General features: G+C 39.4%; 1 long non-coding RNA gene across 1 annotated transcript in view; it reads right to left on the minus strand.

Moving 5' to 3' along the window:
* LOC126652721 (uncharacterized) overlaps window positions 1-19516 on the minus strand; it is a 68623-nt gene extending 49107 nt beyond the window's left edge. Inside the window, exon 1 of the long non-coding RNA XR_007632030.1 lies at window positions 19437-19516. This is a non-coding gene — a long non-coding RNA (uncharacterized LOC126652721). The remainder of the gene's footprint in view (window positions 1-19436) is intronic.
* Between the last annotated feature and the right edge of the window lie 560 nt (window positions 19517-20076).

Genomic DNA, 20076 nt, shown 5'->3' on the forward strand with positions numbered 1-20076 from the left:
CACAGGCCTTTTGATGTTTTATTATCTCTTTATGTGGGCGGTTTGTTTCCAGCTATAGTTTGAAGTGCAAATTTCCCTCTCAGTTGTGCTATGTGAAGGTTAAAAATACAGTCATGAAATATCCCCCACATATTTTTTTCTGGGTTTCCAAAGCAGAAATCTAAAACAAGGTACTTCTCTACTTCCTTCAAACATTTGCATTATTAAAACAATAAAAAAATACACTCAGCTGTTAAATAAACATTAAGATATTGAAGGACCACTGTCCTAAATACTTCTCCTTATCCTTGAAGAACCAGCTATAATGCCCACCCTGATAAAAATCTCTTGAGAGCAACAAGCATAGCAGTAAAAGGAATCTCAAAGGAATCTCAGTGTCTGCTGTTTCCAACCCACTGTGTGCTCCTGGGGCTTTCTGTCTTATTGGGACTCTTATGGAAATGAGGAGTTGGACCCCAAACAGAGATTTACTTTAAAAAAAAACAAACATAGAATCCTCCATTTCTTAAATGAGCATTACCATATCTGACATTTCCATTTCTGCATTTCTGACATACTAAAAAAATCAATATGAAAGTATTAGCTATGAGTTATTTTTCATTCTTTATTTGCTGTTCTTGCAGAGCAGGACAGCATTTTCCCAAATCTGTCGGTCCATTGGCCAATGGTAGCAGCAACGCTGCAACATGACTCCTGGGAATTTGGCTGTCTGGAGGAGTTTTGAAATCATATCAGCTGTTCTGTACATGCCAGTGAAGAAAGAAGGAGGCAGCATGCTATTTGAGAATTTTGTTCTCCATGTCTGAAAAACATAGGAGTGTGTCTAGATTTGTCTATGGAAAGGAATGTTTAAAAGTAATCCCAGCACTCTCAAACTTTAAGTGCTGTCATGAAGGCTAGAAAGGGTTCAAGGGAGCTCGCTGACTTTTGAAATTAACACTTTTTTAAAAGATGAAAAGTTGAATAAGAGTCTTTCCAGGAAAGCAGGTAAGAGCAGAGGGACCAGACTGTGCCTCAGAGGGGTGGTACAGCCCTCAGCCAGCCTGGCTGAGCTGGCTTGGACCTGCCTAGCAAACATTTGCTGCTGGTGCAGAGCAGCAGTAAATGATTACTTCCATCCAGCAAAGGGCACCAGGGAGACAAGTGTAGTTTTCTCAGTCAAATTTTCTCCCTGCAATGATCTAGAGGCACTTTGCCACATACGGCCCTTTACTAGTGCAGTAACCTGTGAAGAAGTTGAACCTCTCGTTGCAACAGTGAGGCAATGAGAGAAAATAATTAAAAAGTAGATTTTTGTTTTCCCCCCAATTCCTTTAACTTCCAGAATATCAAGGCACTTCCTTTTAAGCTTAATGAGGACAGACAAAAGTGTGATTTTCAGGTTGTGGATTCTCCTTTTAATGACACCAGCAGATCAAAGGTGAAACAGCAGTTGCAAACACATAGTTCTGAGTGAGCTGGTCCCATACTGCTGACAGACTGTACCTTTCCCAGAAGGTTCTGCTGCTGCCAAGCATAAGCAAAATAGGTGCAACACTGACAGTGATAAGGTTGTTTTTTATAAAATCCATGCTGGCCAATGGTAATAGGATTCTTAATCCACCAAATGCTACAATGATAGAATTGAATTTGATCTGAGGGTTGGTCTTTCCTTTATTCCTTTCTATTCATTTTTGGTTTGTCAGTATTCTTAACCCTTGCCCTACAGATAGCCTTTTTGTTCCTTGCTTTCCAGGTTTATGACCCTTTTCCTTTGCTTACCTGAGACTTTCCTTTTGCCACTGCTCTGTACCTAGTTTACTGACACTGTCTTTCTCTTTCCCCTCTTCTCCACTGTCGTGGTTTTGCCCACCAGGCCATCCCTGGGGCTGAGGATGGTTTTGTCCAGGTGATTTCCGGACAAAAAACCAATCAAAAAGTTCAGTGACGCCTTTGCTAATTACATCTTTAAGAAAACAGAAGAGAAGGTTGTTGCGCAGTTGAAATTAAGAGTAGCAGCCATGTAGAAGGGTAGCGGGCCCGAGGAGGGCCAAGACCCCCTCCTCCCCCGGCTTGGGCCGGGGAGGGGGGCAGGTGTAGCACTGAAGCCTCCCTTCTCTCTTGTGAGAGAGTGAAGAAAAAAAAAGTTTAAAAGACGAACTGCTTAGACGAGAAACCGCTGCAGAAGAATTCCAGCCATGAGATAACAGGATTTTCAAGGTCGAAGCTGGCAGCACAGGAGAGAGAAGAAAAGTTCGAAGGGGGGAGAACTGGTTTTTTTTTCCCTTTTCGCTTTTCCTCCCTTCAGCAGGGTAAAGACTGAAAAATAACACCCTGCCACCTGTAGAAGTTTGTTGGGGTGAAGAGACCCCCATGCGGCTCACAGAGAAGCTTGTGGATGCACCAGAGATTTGTAACTTTAACAGAGAAAACCTTATGCTGGAGTAAAAGCGGCTCAGATGAGGCAGAGTCCTGTTAAAGACTTTGTGACCCTCGAAGGGATCGATGCTTATGCTGGAGCGAGACGGCTCAGATAAGCTTGGGATCTCAGTGAGAGATCCATGCTGCTGCTGTTGAAGATTTATGACCCTGACGGGTATTAGAACCTACGCTGGAACAGAAAACGGTTCAGGTAGGGATGTTGGGATCCATGTGTGGGATCCGTGCTGCTGGTGCTAGAGAGAACCTACGCTGGAGCAGAAAATGGCTCAGGTGGGATATTGGGATCCGAGTAAGGGATCCAGACTAGACCCATGCCGAGAAGTCAATCAAGGACTGTTCTCCCATGGGGAGGGACCTCCATAGGGAAACAGGGGTGAACTCTTAAACCATTATCCCCTGTAACCCTGTGGAAGAAGATCCATAGTAAGCAAGTGTCCCCTTGCAAGTCTATGGAAGGAGACCCTTCAGGACCTGGGTAACCCTCAGCCTTCGGTTTTAGCCCAGGAGGGGGTAGGCCCAGCCCTGGAGGCCAACACAGAATAAGAAGAGATAAAGAAGTTCCAACTGCGACGAAAGTGCTGCAGAGTTACTGGAGAGAGAAAGCTGGAATTCCGAGAATGGAAAAGGACTGCTTCTCCTCCTTGGACTGATATAAAGGGAAGTGGAGGGAGAAGTATCTTCTGTAAATACATAATACCTTTTACTTAAGTAAAATTATTGTAGATATAATTCTTTAATTTTAGTTTGTTAATAATAAATACTCATACTTTTTTTAATTCAGTCTCTTTTTGTCTGCATAAACCTTCTCTCAGCTAATAGTAATTGTATGTGGGGGTATAAAAGTGAATTGAGCCAGGGCAAAACCACGACATCCACCCTCTCTTTCAGCACCACGTAAACTGTGTGTTTTCCAGCTAGGCCAAACTGTAAGAGTGTGTCTTTTAATTTGTGGGAGATATGAAATATTAAAACCAACATTTCCTTACTTCACTCTCAGTAAGAGCTTAAAGGAGTTCTTACAGGGATTATTTTTCCTCTACTTACTGGAAAACAAAGATAAAAATGTAGCTTTCAAGTAGGTCATTTAATCTTAGAACATTTAATTGTGAGGTTGCCAGCCGTGATTTGATTTCTCATCTTCTATTATTCCAAGGTTACAAACCTTCCAATTCATTTATATTTATAAACAATGTTCCCACTATATTACATGCATGGATTATTAGGAACACCTCCCAGTGGAGTACTGTCAACTTTTTGTACATAATTAATTAAAAGCCTTAAAGCTACCTTTTATCAAACTTTCACAGAGGTTTAGCATATCAGAAATCTCAAAATGAAAGAACTCTGTTTAGACCAAAGGGCTATCCAGCTTATCCAAGTAAGGAAACACTTTATATTTCACGGGATTAAAAAAAAAGAAAAAAAAATTAAAGCCAAAGTGGAAATCACCTAGGGAAGAATGTGGTTGCACTGATAACAGAATTATATTTCACAGTAAAGACAGCCAAACCCTGGCTCTAATTAACAGTCCAGTTCTGATAAAATAAGTCAAAGAAGAAAACTGCTAGACCAAAACTATAATCTTACCTGCAAAAGAACTGAGATGAGAGTAATAACTGACCCCTAACACTTAAACTGCTTATAAATCATCCGTGAGAGGGAAAAAGACAGGAAATGCCAAGCTCTGTCCATCTGCATGGCTGCTGCTTTTTACAGTAGTTCCTCAAAAGCAAATTGAGCCTTTCAGCTTCAAATTAACTTGCAAAACTTTGGCTCAGAGGCCAGGTCAATCTCACACAGGCCCGGTGCACATGGGAGTCCACACATTATCATCCTAATTTTGTGCTTGCCATGTGCAGCATGTGTGAGTAGGTCTGGGATAGCTCTTCAGCACCAGGGGTGAGCTGGCTAACAGGAGAAATACACATTTTTCTTTGTATGCCTTAAAAAAAAGCCCTTTTTGTGTCTTTCCTTGCCATCCTAACTCATTCTGGATCACTAACTGTGAGCTCTCTGCCAAGGGAAGTGCCATGGTGAGCATGATTTATAGGCAGCAAATGTCCCTTTGATTCAGGCCATCACTGGCACGTAAAAAATAAATGCAAAATTCTCAACAACATGTTGCAATGTTTAGCATTTTACTGGGAATTTTGAGGCAGGGCTTGTTCCTGGTAAGAGCATTATTACTTTGCATCAATTTTGCCATGAAAGTTAGAATGTTTGAGAAACTTAAAAGACTATTCCCTTTCTTTCCCTTACCACAAATTACCCTGGAAACTGAGGCAGCAGCGCGGTGTGTGCAGGAGGCACCGCTCGTGATTTCATAAGTCAGTGGCCTGGACCCTTTCACAGAGCTGGATTATATGGAATAAAACCAATGGTTACATTCCCACCATTCGCTGTGATGGCCAGGAGATAAGGTGAGCTCTGTATATGAGACAAGGAAATCTTTGAGCCACGCTGCCAGCTCTTATCATTTTTAACAGCAGATTGAAACCATTTCCCAGGATCAACAACTTTGTGTTTTTCAAATGCTATATAAAGCAGCTTTGCAACAGGGCTGGCTGCCAAGGAGTTCTCCTTCTCCTGGTAGGTCACTGCTGGTACAGCAGCACTTTAACTGAACAGACAGTTTCTCTCTAGAGAAAGTCATATATTTAGTGTCCCAAATGCTAGGTTAAATGTCAGATTTAATTTGAAACCTGAGATGCTGTAATTTCAAAGAAACCCTTGGCAAAGTGTTTGTGATTAAACAAGAGGATGTTGGTTTAAGTAAAATGAGTTATTTCATTCTTCTGGATATTAATTGTATTTAATGAGTAATGATTTACCTAAAATAAAAAAAATAAATTAAAAAAAAAAGAGACTAGTAGGCTTCAGAAAAAGTTCCCTATGGTACTAAAAGACAACAAAAGTCAAAGATCCTAATAGAGTCTTTATTCTTATCTGCTTTCTTACCAGTGCCCAGGGTACTGCTACACTGCCTATAACAAAGAAAAATTCCCCTGCCCAGAGACTGAAAATGGAATTTTGTTGTAATAAAATAGGAATGCAAATAATACACATTGCAGCATTCTGAATAATTTACTACAGGAACCTTGAACACAGTGATGCCTTTTATATTGCACTTACCCTAAAATGTCTGTGCACCTCTTCTACATACATAAGCGAAAATGCACATGTCTGTTCTTACAGAAATATCTTGGTCATCTTAGAAGCTTATCCTTGTTTTACTTCAGTGAACCAGCTCACCATATTTTATGCCTCCCCATTACACATTTCTACATCTAGGGTTCTTATCCTGGACTTCATTTATATTCAGTGGATATCTAGTAAATGAGTCTAGTACACAGGCTATCTTAACATAAAATAGATGTTTACATTTGCTTAAATTTATCCTGACATCTACCAGTGGTGACAACTAAATATCCAGTGGTAATACAGAGATCCTCAGATGTAGACAGAAATAGTAAATACCACGGCACCAATTCCTGTCACAGCTCTATATATACTGTCAAGCATAGACCTTCAGACTGAGAAATTTGTAGATGTATAAAATAGTCAAGCATTTTCCTTTTCTTTGAATAGATACAAAGGGAAGCTAATGTAACAAACTAGCCAAAATCAATTACCTGTTACTGATCTATAGTCTTTCATCAAAGTGGGGAAAATTTTCTCCCTGTGTAAGTAGCAGAAGTCACTTGAAAAGGCCTGGACATTGCCAACTTCCATCACAATTTTCATTAAATACTGAGATTTTATGAACTGCAGTAAAAAGTACTGATTGCCACTTCAAGACTTCTAATTGAAAGCACAGGACATTGCTGGTTTACTCCATCCTGTGTAATGACTTGCAGAAATTCTGTAAACCCATTTTCTCAAAGAAAGAAATCATTGCCATTAGTGTCTTTTGGGACACCTCCTATAAATAGTTAAAATTGCCCTGCTTTACTCAGTTTAATTATTTATTTGGAGAATAATTACTTCAGATGTCAGATCTATTATTATGGAAGTTGTAAATGATCCTGAAACTAAAACAAATGCTGTCTTCTCAATATCAGTAACCTTAGCATTGTAGATATTATTTTAATTGTTGTTTCATTTTTGATTCCATATAGAATAAGAATTAATGTGAACCTCAGATAGTCCTGAGATTTATTTTAGAAGAGCTAACAAAACCTACAGATAACAAGAAGTAAAGGATTTCCCATTGCAGATGCTTGTCTGAGCCTGTCAAAGTCTTGCAGAAAATAATATATCCCTCAGCAGCAGTGGAACAGGTAAAATAAATAGCATTAATGGAGAGTCGGTGTAAAATCTGAATATATTATGATAGAGTATTGTTTTTAAAGCTAGAGTCAATGAGTTTGAATTAATTTCTTTCCATCAAACCTCATCCTTTCAATCACAGCTATGTATGCAAAGTCATGCCTACCAAGACCAAACCCCAAAATGCTTCTATTCCTTAAAGGTAAAATTTATTTGTACATTTATTTTATATTCAATTGAGTTCCTAATCATTTGCACACATCTGCCCAGTTCTGTGAAACATCAACCTTGCCCACCTCTCAGAAGGACACTGAATTTGTCTCTAAACATACTCTTTCTGTTAAGCACTTTCACAACCTTCATCTCCTGTCACTAAATAGAAGAAAATGCAGACTGGGTCAGACCACAGATCTGTCCAACCCAGCCCCTAATCTGCAGGAGTGGCTGAAGGCAGATGGCCAGGGGAGAGCTGAAGACTGTGGCACGAAGTCTGACACTTCCCATAACAGTCCCTCGGCTGCCAATCATCCACAGTGCAGGGACTGCTGCAGCTCTGTGGGGTTTCTTTGCTCTTAGTCACATCCATCGGACACCCCCTCCCACAACAGCCTGAGTCTTCCCCTCGAGCCAGGGAAGCATTCAGCTTCCAGCTCTTCTTTTAGCCCAGGACATTACACGAAGGCCAATCCTCTCAAGCCTCTCTGCAGAGGAGTTGGCACTAATTGCATTCTGTCTGGGCAGTTTTTCCAGTTGTGCCTATTTAACCATTACAGCCTTCATTTCTAATTCTGTACTGCTCTTCTTTGTCACATCCTCTTCCATACATGGCATATCTGCACTCACACATTTACGCTTTCCTATTGTGTCGTTTGGTTTTGTATTTTGGCGCTTATGAACTAGGAGAGATTATTCCTGGAGTACTAATTCAGAACTTCTACTGGAATTGCTCAGGTTTCACCACATAAAGATATTTTGTTCCATGGTCGAAAAGCCCGGGTATTTCCCTTTACCCAGAAAATCAACATTGTCACTGTCTCAATATTGTTCCTCCAAAGGAAGCTCCCATAGCATAGAGAGTAAGAAGAATACTTTTGGGTACAGACTAAGGGGTTACTTTTGTTACTTGGAAAGGTGCCTACTATCTGCCCTCACCGAGTAAGGTTCACTTCCACACTGACCTGTATCTTTGGGGTAAATTAGTTTGGCAGATTAAAACATTTAAGGCCAGGTTTTGTGTTATTTCTATCAGAAGCCAGCTTTCTAATTTCTGAACATATAAAGTGTTTTTATTTGAACCATCTTTCAAGACTTATTATATTGGATTTGAAACCTTCTCTACTCATTTACTATATGCCACTTTTTTTGATTGCAACCAAAATACCATCTGTGCTGAAATTTGTTACATGAGATTTTTTCTGCGGGTATGAACTGTTTCTATAAAACATCACTTAAAATCAATTAGTCATTTTGGACATAAAGATAAACTAAACAAACAGTTACACATATCTTCCTATGCCTTTTTCCTTTGGCTTTATGGTATTTTGAGAAACACCAGATTCGCTTGATGAATGGTTGCCTATTTAATGACAACAGAAAAAATTCTGTAACAGCAGTTGGGAAAAAATATAGGGTAAAAAAATACATCACTCTACTTGTCATCATCCCAAATGAAGGAAAATATCCTGAAGCTTGGACTAGTGACTAAGACGACTCAGATCTCCATCTGTTTGCGAGGGCGGTGTCAGTCACGGGATGATGACTGATGAGGATCCCAACCCCTTCGCCAGGGTGGTTGGTCTGGGAAGCAGAATCAGATCCGAGCCAGAAGAAACTCCTGATGCAGGGGTGGGAACACAAAGTTACGGACACAGCCAAGCCAAGAGGGAGCGTGAGCTGGGAAGGTAGCTCAGGATCTGGGTTTGTATTCAGACAGAAATACAAACTACAGAGACTAGGGACAAGGGGTTTTGTTTGGTTTTTTTTAATAAAGTTAGAGATTTTCCCTCTGTTGCCAATCTAAATGTTCAAAAATCATAAATCGGGACCCCAAATCTGACAGGTCTGACTTCAAAAAGCATGAACTTCAAAAAAATTACTGGCCATCTTTGTCCCAGAACACCACTACAATAAGGTTTCTGAGGCTCTGTGGGATACCATCATTACATGTCTGATGTATACTGATACTCCTATATCTGCAACAGCTACAGACTTCACTGAAATTCATTTGGGTTTTTTTGCCACACTCGTGTTATTGGACATCTCCACAAAGCGGGCCTTTAATATCACACAATGCTTGACACCAGACTCCCAGGGACCACAGGTGGCATTAGATAACCATTCTAGGGTCTGCAGACCTCTTTGACTCTCAGTAGGTAAAAACATTAGCCAAGGAATACTCCTCCCTGTGCTCTTGCCAAAAACACCTCCATGACCTCCGTGTCAATATTTATTTACTCTGCTGGTATCTGTGGCATGCTGGGCACTGCCAGCATTCCATCTGTGTACTCATGAGCAGGTCAATCTCATTTAGGTGTGAGTAGCTACTAGGAATCAAACTTCATCCTTCCTTGGAACTCAGCCATCCTGTAGGGCAGACACTGTGATAGTGGAGGAGGCTGGGCCATGGAAGTGGTCTGGTTGAAAAACTGACCTGACAAAAACAACCAGACTGTTTTCAATGCTGGCTCCATTTTTTCCTTCATGTGTTTTCAGTCAGATCTTCAGATTATAAACCCTTCAGGGCAGGGGTCACCCACCTTCTTGCCTCTACAGAAAGAGCCTTGCTTTGCTTTTCAAATAAACGTGCTGGGTAGTAGGAAAAACAGAGGATGGTGCTACTGTCGTTTCCAGCATTTCTCCTGGCTTACATGCAGTTTAGCCCTCTGACACAAATTCTACAGAACTGAACATCTCGGGGCACGTCACTAAGAAATGATTTGGGAAGTAAAAAAGCAAGCCTTGCTGTTAAACAGTTTACATTCACATGTTAATTCTAAAAACACAGAAACAATTGCCTGGAGAAGGCAGAGTCCCAAACAAAGCACACTCTGTAGGCCTGCAAATTAGCAGAGATCTCTTGGTAGCAGTGAAATGATACCAGTGTATACATCAAGGATATGTTTTTATTGTTACTTTTTGCTATATATCTTATAAAAATGAAGATTAAAACTTCTTAAAGACACTCTAAGCTTAGGCCTTTATTTCAGGTCAATGCAATGCTGTATTTTGAAAAATAATTCGATAATTCAATATTAATTCAATGATTAAAAGGTATTTTAGTAAAGATTTTGCATGAAAAGCCTCCCCAAGTGGTGTCTACTCACAAAAGCAGCACAGGGCAATGTAAGCACATCTTTAATTTGCCTCTGCCACTGAGCAGTTTTGCCTGCCCCTGTACTTTGATTAGCTTTGATTACACTTTTCTCAATAAAGTCTGCATCTGACAGCATAGAGCACACCTATTTCAAATATGGAAAGAAATAACAGTAATAGGATCTCCTGCTTGCATGTGAGAGAGTGAATAAGAACATAACAAATTCACCTTTGCTATTATCTCTCTCAACGAAGTCAGAATTTCGACTTCAGTGACCTTGTGGTCACAAAGATCACAAATTGCAAGGCAGAAGAGGTTAAAAGAAAAGGGCTTTAGTTAGTCACTTGTACATTGTTACAACACAACCTGCAGTTGTTATATCTCCAAAACTAGTTTTCTTAAGACAGAAATAAAGCTTCTCCTCATGTTGTTCAATAGTTTACAAAACACAACTCACAATAATTCATGCTGTCGTTCCACAGCAGTAACAGAAATACATCTTCATTTAAAGATAAAGAAACACCAAAATGGAAGAAAACAAAGAAAATACCAAAAATACAGACACTACAAATTTCCCCAGGTGAATTTGGCACAGCCCTGCATACGAGAAGGTCCTTTTTAAGAGAGTTGCAACTGAAGTTCAGCAGAATATAGTAATATTGACAGGAATGTTATGGTAAAACTGATAGCAAGAAGAAACAAGATTCTAATACATGCAGAAAAATAAGTTTGGTGAACTAAACTAATAGAAATAAACTAATAGAAATGTTCCTACATACAAAATTACAAATACATCCAGTAGTGTTTGCTTTAGGCCATGTACACCAAGTTATAACCCATCTGGATGGAGCTATATGATTCCTAATAGAGGGACCTGTCTTGTAGGGATTCCTAAACCCCAAAACAGACCACAGTCATGTTTTGGTTCTTTCCAGGCTGTGAAGACACAGAGATGTTACCCCATAGCTTTGAAACTCACCTCTCTCCCTGCTCATGAGTGGTCAGTCCTCCAACTCAGGGAATACCACACAGCCATCAGCATCACCAAAATTAAAAATGTATGGCTCTGCTATGAACACCAGAGTCTAGATCTCTGCTGCTTTTCACATCTAACTTTTCATGCCACCTTATTAGGACTATGTGAGTATATAATGTAATTTAGAAGAGCTTTTCTACTCATAAAGCTACGGCTTCTCTAGAGGAGTTAATATTTGTTCTGGGGATCAACAGGCACTATAACTGAAATTAAAGATGACTTTTTCATCTAAAAAAGCCTTTCTAAGCCTCATTGACTTAGTGCCCTATACACAATCTAGAGTTTGGAGCAAAAACAGAGACCACGGAGCCATGCAGTCTGATGGCAAAAAAAAAAAAAAAAAAAGACAGCTATTGGAGGGTTTATCCCATTTGATCCTACTCACAGGATATCTCACACAGTGTTTTAATCAAAGTAAGCTTTTATGAATATCCACTCCCTCTAATGGATCCTAGGACTGAGAAACCCACAAACTAGGAAGCGAGACCCAGCTATTAAAGTAATTCTCATTAAGTAACATAAAATTTAGAGAAACATATTTTAAGAGTCACTGAGTTAGAGGAACTAGGACACAGTTGCAGTGACTAGGCATTTATTAACTTCCCTCAAATAACAACTGTTAATTTCATAAACAAGTTACAAAGAATTTCGCAGAAGCAGATCAAGCAGGAGCACAGGCTGGATGTGATTTGTTAAGTATCAGGAATGCCACGACCTGTGTAAAAAGTGACACCAAAGCGAGGAGGCATCAATCGTTCTTCGTGCTGTGCTCTGCCCTCCCAGGAACAGTGTTTTGAGGTTGGCTGTTTTGAATGGCAAATCTTTTCAAAGCCTCCAGATCCCAATTAAAAAACGTGTTTCATTTCCCCAAGGACATTAGATTGAGAGAAAATTCAAAACACAGGTTTACTTTCTAAATCTGTCTTTATGCAACTTCATGTTGCAAAGAATTAATAAACAGTGCCAAAAGCTCTATGCTAACAATGAGAATAATATCTCTGAAAGTCTATTTCTTTCCAAGGCTAATCAGTACAGTATTTTAGGGAGGTATGCTACCCAGACCACCTCAGACCGCGACTCCTTATTATGTTTAATGGAAGTAAATGAGCATGAAAGATAGAATGGTGTTTTTGTTACAGTTAAACTGTTTCACATATTTGTTTTCTGATATGGTCTGCAGTCCAAATCTGATAAATCAGAATATTTAATTAGTTAGGGCAGGGATCATCACTACAAACCTAGCCAACGAGACACTTTTTTTTCTGGGATTAGTTCTCAAAGAATTAAAATACAGACCCATGAAATTAGGGGAAAATTCATTGTAAGTGAGTATGGCTGGATTTGTCAGGCCCATACAACACTGCAAACACAACCACAATCACTGAATGCTTGCCATGGGATAGAAAAACATACTCAGCTTACAAAAACCATCCATCTCTCAGTGAAAGCAAATACCACAAAGGCTATTCCACTCCATGATTCGCTGTTGAATGTTTCAATTCAAGTGGGCTCTGACTCTCTGTTGTCAATTCTTCGCACTTCTGCTTAATTTGACATACAGAGCCAAAGATTAGTTCCAACAAAGTCCTGTGATTTGATTAACAGTAGGATCAAAAAACTCCCACTGACTTTAAGTGTGAAAGATCAGAGACTGAAGGATCAAACTTTACAGCAAGTAGGGTCAAGCAGCAAGTTCCCAATCCACAATAAGAGGACTGTTTTTTGTTATATATCACTGCTCTCCTCTGAAGGACTATACTCTTTCCAGTGTGACAGTTTCTCATTTTTTCTGAATAGCCATTATCAGATCACAGCTTTACACTGAAGTTGTTTATAAATGTTCCTTATGACATTGCCTTTATTTTTTTTTTATCAAGCCATTTTTTCCCACCATGAAACAGGACATTTATTGTTCATATATAAGAGGCAATGAACCTGCAAAAACAGCATTCATAAAACCTGGAAACCTCCTCAACAAGCAAAATGACTTACTGTGATGGACATTCATAAATCACTCCATATCAATCATAATTCCTGAAGTTTCATTAATTCCTAGAGGAAGACATAAACGTAATGTGCATCTTAAGGAGCAAGCAGGCTGACTTGCTTTCTAGGCATAGCATAAATATGATGCTCTCTTTCTTACTGTAGAGGTGCAGGTTTTGCAAGTGCACACAGCAGGAAATCAATGTCACTCAAAATGTTGGGATATTCTAGGCAGCCCTACAGGCATCACTTTTGCTTTCAGAACGTGCAAATGTTCAATCCTAATCTTGCCCCCGCTGAACTCAATGGGCGCTTTCCCCAGTGAAGCTCAGGCAGAACTGTACGTATAGAACTTTTAATCTACCTCTGATTTTGAACAATCAGCTTAAGAGTGCAGATTTGATTTCCAGAAGAACTGAGGAGCCAGCAGTGCCTTGGCCAGTGCAGCAGGTATCCTCTTTGAAGGGTCCTGAGCAGCAGCATAAGGTCTAGCTAAACTGTAACAGCTTGGAAGATCATAGAGACAATGCACCTCTATCAGAATCCGTAAAAAAAAGGACAACAACAAAATCTTTTCTTTTAAAGTTGGCTAGCTGATATAAACAGACAAAAAAAGCCTTTTCAGTGAAGGCTGGTGCTACACAAGAATCTGCGTTGCCTGCAAATGCTAAAGCAAGTTTGACATCCTGTGGCCAGAGTCAGCATGGGAATAACTCACCCTTTCAAACCCTGAGCTGGCTCACTCAGGAGATTATCCTGCTCCTGAGGGCATATATTTTTGTTTGAGATGGGTATGACAGTCTTGTGACAAGTGAGTAAGCATTCTGGAAGAAAGGATACAAATGTGTACACTAAATAATTCTGTCAGGGCATGACTGGGAGCTGAAAGAGAGTGGTATCACTTGAAAGCCCACAGGGCATCGTCAGAGGGTCAACACAGGATGGGTCCCAGAAAGTCTGTGTGGCCCTTCTGTTTGAGGTGAACCCATGCCCTAAAAGAGGGTGCAAACACAAATGGGGGACCAGAGACTGAGGGGGGTGTTGGGGTGGGAGGGGGGTGGTGAAGAAAATTTAACACAGAAAGACTAATTTCTTTTGAGACTCACAGGTGCAAGCTGAAATGTAAACATCTCTGGAAAGATTATTTAGTCATAATCATATGGTCTGCTTAAAAGTCTGGTGCTTCTTTTTCCAGCCCACGTTTCACAAAAGAAAGAAAAGCTGCCTTTAAAATATCTATGATAATTGTTATAAAAGAATCACATGTAGCAATCTCAGCTTATTGATGCACATCTAATGCATCACATCAATCTTTGCAAACCTTTCCAAACCTACATGTGCACGTAGTTTGGAAGAACTCATTGTACAGCAAAGATAGCAAGGCAATTTGCTGGAGCTTAATTTGTAACAAATGATTCCTGTTGAAAGAGCAAATGATAACAAAGGGATAACTCTAGATTTATGGATGTAAGACCCAGCATTTCATCTGCACAGTACCTTGGCATAAGTCGCGTTCACACAATTTACAGAAGATTGTCTTTGAACTCTCAAGATTGTTGGTATACTTCTAAACTGAAGCTAATAGATCTATTGATTCATTAACATAGAATGAGTATTTATTTACCCTTCTTTTCTTTTCCAGGACAAAAAGAATTAAGAACAGTTACCCAGGATGTAGTATATGCTCAGCCATTGCAAACTTGCCAGGTTACAAACAGCCTTTGAATCAGAATTCAGACTACAAAATGGTTATGTTGGATAAAATAACCAATTTCTACATAATCCTACTCAAAATACTGACCCACTGTGAACTGCATTCTAGTATCTTTGCTAGAGACAGATATAAACCTCTTACCATTTTTGAATGGTAGTGTTTTTGAACTTACAAGAAGTAAATGTTTTTATTTTTCAACAGTTGTTATTTCAACTATTCAACCCCCCCTATATTTTATACTACCTTAGAATAAGCAGCAGAAGGATAAAAAAGAGAGACAAAATACAATCCTGAGAAACAAAGAAATAAAGCATTTTGAGGATTCAAGTACTTCATTGTGTTTTGGTTCTGGTGGGGTTATTTTAGTTTGATGTGTTTTGTTTCCAGTCGATATCAGAATATTATGATTTAGTTCATGTTGACCTCATCACTCTCTAAAACTACCTGAAAGGGGACTGTCAGCCTTCTCTCAGGTAACTAGCAACAGGACAAGAAGAAATGGCCTCAATCTGGATGAAGGGAGTTTCAGTTTAGATATCAGGAAGAATTTTTTCACTGAAAGAGTGGCCAGGCATTGGAACTGGCTGCCCAGGGAAGAGGTGGAATCACCATCTCTGGAAGTGTTCAAGAAACAACTCAACGTGGCACTTACTACTATGATTTAGTTGACAAGATGATGTTTGGTCAAAGGCTGGGCTTGATGATCTTGGAGGTCTTTTCCAGTCTTAATGATTGTACATTCAGCCCAAAGAAAATTCCTAACTGGAAGTTTTAACTGTTAGAATGAAAAGTCATTAATGATAGGCAAGATCATGCTGAACTCTATTCCAGCTCATCACAAAAAATAGGCTTTAAGTCTAAACATTGAATTATTGTAACTGATAACAATGTACAAGCATGGTATGGGATTCAAGGAAGACTTTCTAGGCCTTCAAATCTAAAAAAATAATAAATAAAAATTTCATAAATTTCCTATCAAATTAATTCCAAGAAAATAAGCCCTGTGCTCTTACCTCACATGGCGGTTCCGTAACTTTCAACCTCAGTTCAGCTGATTTGATTTCCTTCCATGCCTTCACATCCAGAAATCTTCATTAGACCAAGTTCGTGACCAATTGGTTGTTAAACCTAATCTATGCTTTATCCAAACCAAAATGAAATTTTCAGCCACTTCTATTAGCCAATACTGACTCAGTAACACAGGCCCCTGCTATTTTATATGGGTTCATAAGGGGAAGAGGAGGACAGCACAACTCTTTGTGCTTAGTTTATTTATTGAAAAAAAGTGTCATCAACCTAGAAACTCTACATTAAACAGAGAATTATTATGCACAAAAACCATGTAATGTATGTTAACTAGAGATAGAGAGTTACTCTAGAGCTAACAACACATTTGTGAAAACAATGCCTGCCTCTTAGTGGGGTTTTTGACTTACACTTTTTAATTTTTCCATATTAGAAAATTATGTGCACATCCTTACTGTTATCCTTACAGTTGTAAATACAATGGATTAGGCAGTTAATGAAGACAGGTGAATCTTGTCCTACCCAGCAATATGCAGCCACTGATATTCCAGTTTGTGGAATGATGAGCTATTTAAACGCTCCTTAGTTAAAGATGAGCTTCAGCTGTGCAGTTGAATAATCAGACTATTGTCGAGAGACTGGGTTTCTTTAGCAGGTGTGCAAACACAGAGGTCTTCACTTTTCAAAAGTAGTCGATGGCAATTACAATCAGAGTGAGGATGTGTCACTCCAAATTTGTGAGTTGTTATTCATCAATACTTGCACTTGGAAACATTAGATTATTCTGCAAGATGCTGAATGTTCCTGTTGATTGAAACTATTTAATGATGTCAAATCAAGGCTTTTTTCTAAGCTGAATGAAACCTGTTCAATTTCTCTATCATTGTTATCACAACTGCAACAAAAATAAGCACTTCCTGTGCAAAAGGCCCCATTATTACTTCCAAAGATGAGAAACTGGTTTGCAGACTACCATGATTTGTGGACTAAAAAGCTCAAGGGTACTCACATAATTTTCATTAGGCACCTTAGAACCAAAATTTCCATGGCATGTAGTCAAAATTTTAGGTAAAATGAGGTCTTTAAGAAGCAGCCTCACATCAAATAAATATTGTTTAAATATGTGACCATAAAAGCCACACTTTAAAAAAGTTGTAATTCTATTGCATGCCACTGTAATTTCTGCTCTTATGACATTACCATTCCCTCTAATGTATTACCCCAGCCCTCCATACCGAGCATGTCACTGCAGACTCTGGATTCTTTACTTTTGCAAAAAACGCCACAGAACCCATGCGCTGGCAGGTGCCTTTGTCATTCCACACCTACCTTCAGGACAAAAGCTGCATGAGAAGCATTCGTTGGACAAGCTAGCAGGCAAAATTAGGTGTGAGGGAAGTGGAATGGACTGAAGGGTCTGTTTTGGAGGGCAGTCCCATTTGCAGCTCTGCTGCTTATGGCTTAAACATCTTCCATAGGAGAACAAAGTTCTTTTAAGGCATAATCCAGTCTGTGCCCATTTGAGGGCCCTGGCTTTATCTATGCATGGAGCACATTGTATAAATGGAAGTCAAGCTTGTGAGAGACTGTTTCTGCTCCCTGGCTGAATGACTGAAGTTTTATAATTAAATTGGCAATCATATGCAGTATAAATAACCAATACCTCTCCAGATGCATAATGAGGTCTGCACGTATTTTTGCAATCAAAACACAACAGTGAGAAAAGAAAAATCAATAAAAGCTTAGGAAAAAAAGAAAAACTTGGGGTACAAATAAACAGAACAATAGCTGCACTAATAGATATTTTCCAGCAGATGGAATCTTACTATTACACCGTATCCAAAATATGGCAAGAATTGTTTCATGTGCTGACACCTGGGCTGTCCATGCTGGACATAACTTTAGTGCAGGCTCAGATGAAATCAGGAACATGACTTCATTGCAGAAAATAGGAATAATATTTGTTGGTTAATAGAATGAATGAAGGATGATTTAACTGCAGATTCAAAATGCCAGCGGTGAAATATTGGTGTATTTAAAGTTGGCCTATTTAGCAATTTAACTGGCAGCTGGTGATTAATGTAGATATAAACTTTGAAACTACTTTTTCTTGAAATAAAAAGTTGATAGTGGTTTATATTTCAGTTTTTGGTTGTTTTCTGAAATGAAAGAATTTCTAAAAGCTGAAGAACGTGAATGGGAATGGTGAAATACAGCAGCTTTCAAAGTTTTCAGAATAGCCATGATGAGAAGAGAGTTGGTTTAGGCTTTAATTGAATTGATAGCAACAGTGTGGGACAAATGTTTTGATTTGTTATTCACCATATTTTTGAAAACGGAATGACAGATTCAAGTGCACTTTTAAAAGTTAATTACCTGTTATCTCCATTGTGCTGCATTATATACCAATAGAGTTTTGTAATTGAGCCACTGGGTCCCTTATTCAAATCACTATTTTCAATTATTGACAAATAAAGCAATCAAATATGATGCTTCAGCAATGAATTAGCATCATATTAGAGGGAAAAAATTTGAACATATTCACTAATGTTGTTACTTGATGACTCACCAACATGACTTCAATCTGCACAATTATGATTGTTGTACTAATCAGCTCAGATTTTCTAGCAGTTTACAGGCAAGCTTAACAACAAACAAAGGTGCCTAAACAGTCTGAGGCAAGAATAATTCTCCCTTCTGGATCCAGTCCAATGCTCATCTAGGCAAGAGGACACTTCATTGCCATTTGCACAGGCAATAGGTCACATCTTTACTAATAGATCTGAAGGAGGGAGAAACCATCTTTTTCCTGGTCACTGAAAGAACTTCCAGTGATGGACAAGAAGGACTGTTTAAATCTGTGACAAGTTACAAGATCAACTGAAAATAAAGCAAAACTACTAGGCTGGAGATTTGATGACTTGAACGCATCCTTTTAACTTGCCCCAAAACATCAGCATTAAGGGGACTAATGTCCCCACTAATAAACATGCAGAATGAGGTTATTGACTGGCTTGCCCTATACATGCACACAGTGCCCAGGGCAGGCTACACAGACAGAGATTCTGCACAGCATTTTAAACACCTCCCATCTATCTTTCTAGAGAAATTAAGGGGTAATGCGAGATGGGCAGACAGGCTCTGACCCCAGAGTAGCAGACAAACCAGTAGAGCTCAGCTAAGATGGAGGACATAAATAAAAGAGGAAATAATAAATATATATTTATATAAATAAAAGAGGAACACGGTCCAGAGTCTTTCAGTGTTGCAGGTACTGATGGACCACAGCACCCTGCTGCTGCTGGGTACCAGCAGTGAGGGCTTACACACAACACTCTTCACGGCCTTTATCTGCTTGCTAAGATCAAAACCTTGAAAAAGCATTTGCTGTTTGTGATAAAACGATCTAAGATCACATGCTCTCTCATATTACAGTCAAAGTCTCAGGGTGTCAGTACAGCAACTGAGGGCTGAGTGCCACCCACACTCCCCTGATCTGTCCAGGACCCTCATGCAGCTGCAGCCTTGGCAGGTCGGCGCTGGTACAGCCACTGTGAGATGTACGTTTGGATCAGCTTGTTCCAAATCAGATGTTAATATCTTCTCCCCAAGCTTTTCAATCATAAATAATTATCCATGAAAAAACAAGTTAGGTATAAGATTTCTCCTACCTTTCTACAGTGTTTTGAAATTGCTTTTCATTGTCTTTTGCTTTTCTGCTCCCTCTTCTGCTCTTCCAGCTGCTGCTTGGCAACACAGATTGTTGTGCAAAATATGAGCTCCTGAAGATTGTTCACTTCAATAAAACTTTAACCAGAGGCAAGCATGCAAAGTAATTGAAATGCGATGTTTCAAAAGCAGAATTGTGGGGTTTCCATTATGAAAGATTCTATCTTATCAGAGACAACATGGCTTTTGCTCAAGTGGACCAAATAAAGGATATGCAAGACCTTGCAAGATTAAAGCCTTGCCTGTCTGGGGACTGTTGTAACATCTCCATTGGGAAAGGAAACTCTTGTTTGCCTTACACACTAGCTCCTAAACACTGTCCAGTACCCCGGATGGTATGGCATGAACCAATTCACACTGTTTAATACTAAGCATAGGGGGTGTAGAGGACATTAGTTACTAGCTAAAAATTAGGACACATAAGCAGTCTCCTGCATATGCACAGCAATTTAATACGGCCTGGGGAAATTTCCATCACTGTTTGAGAATGCAAAATGGGTTGGTTTCACAGAGTCTTCACTGCTCCTTCCGTGATGCAAGTTTTTTCCCTTTGCATAACCAGCTTTTTTTTCCCTGAGAAAT

This window comes from Myiozetetes cayanensis, unplaced genomic scaffold (assembly GCF_022539395.1).
Source record: "Myiozetetes cayanensis isolate MyiCay16 unplaced genomic scaffold, myiCay2020 scf9, whole genome shotgun sequence".
NCBI classification, from domain to species: Eukaryota; Metazoa; Chordata; class Aves; order Passeriformes; family Tyrannidae; genus Myiozetetes; species Myiozetetes cayanensis.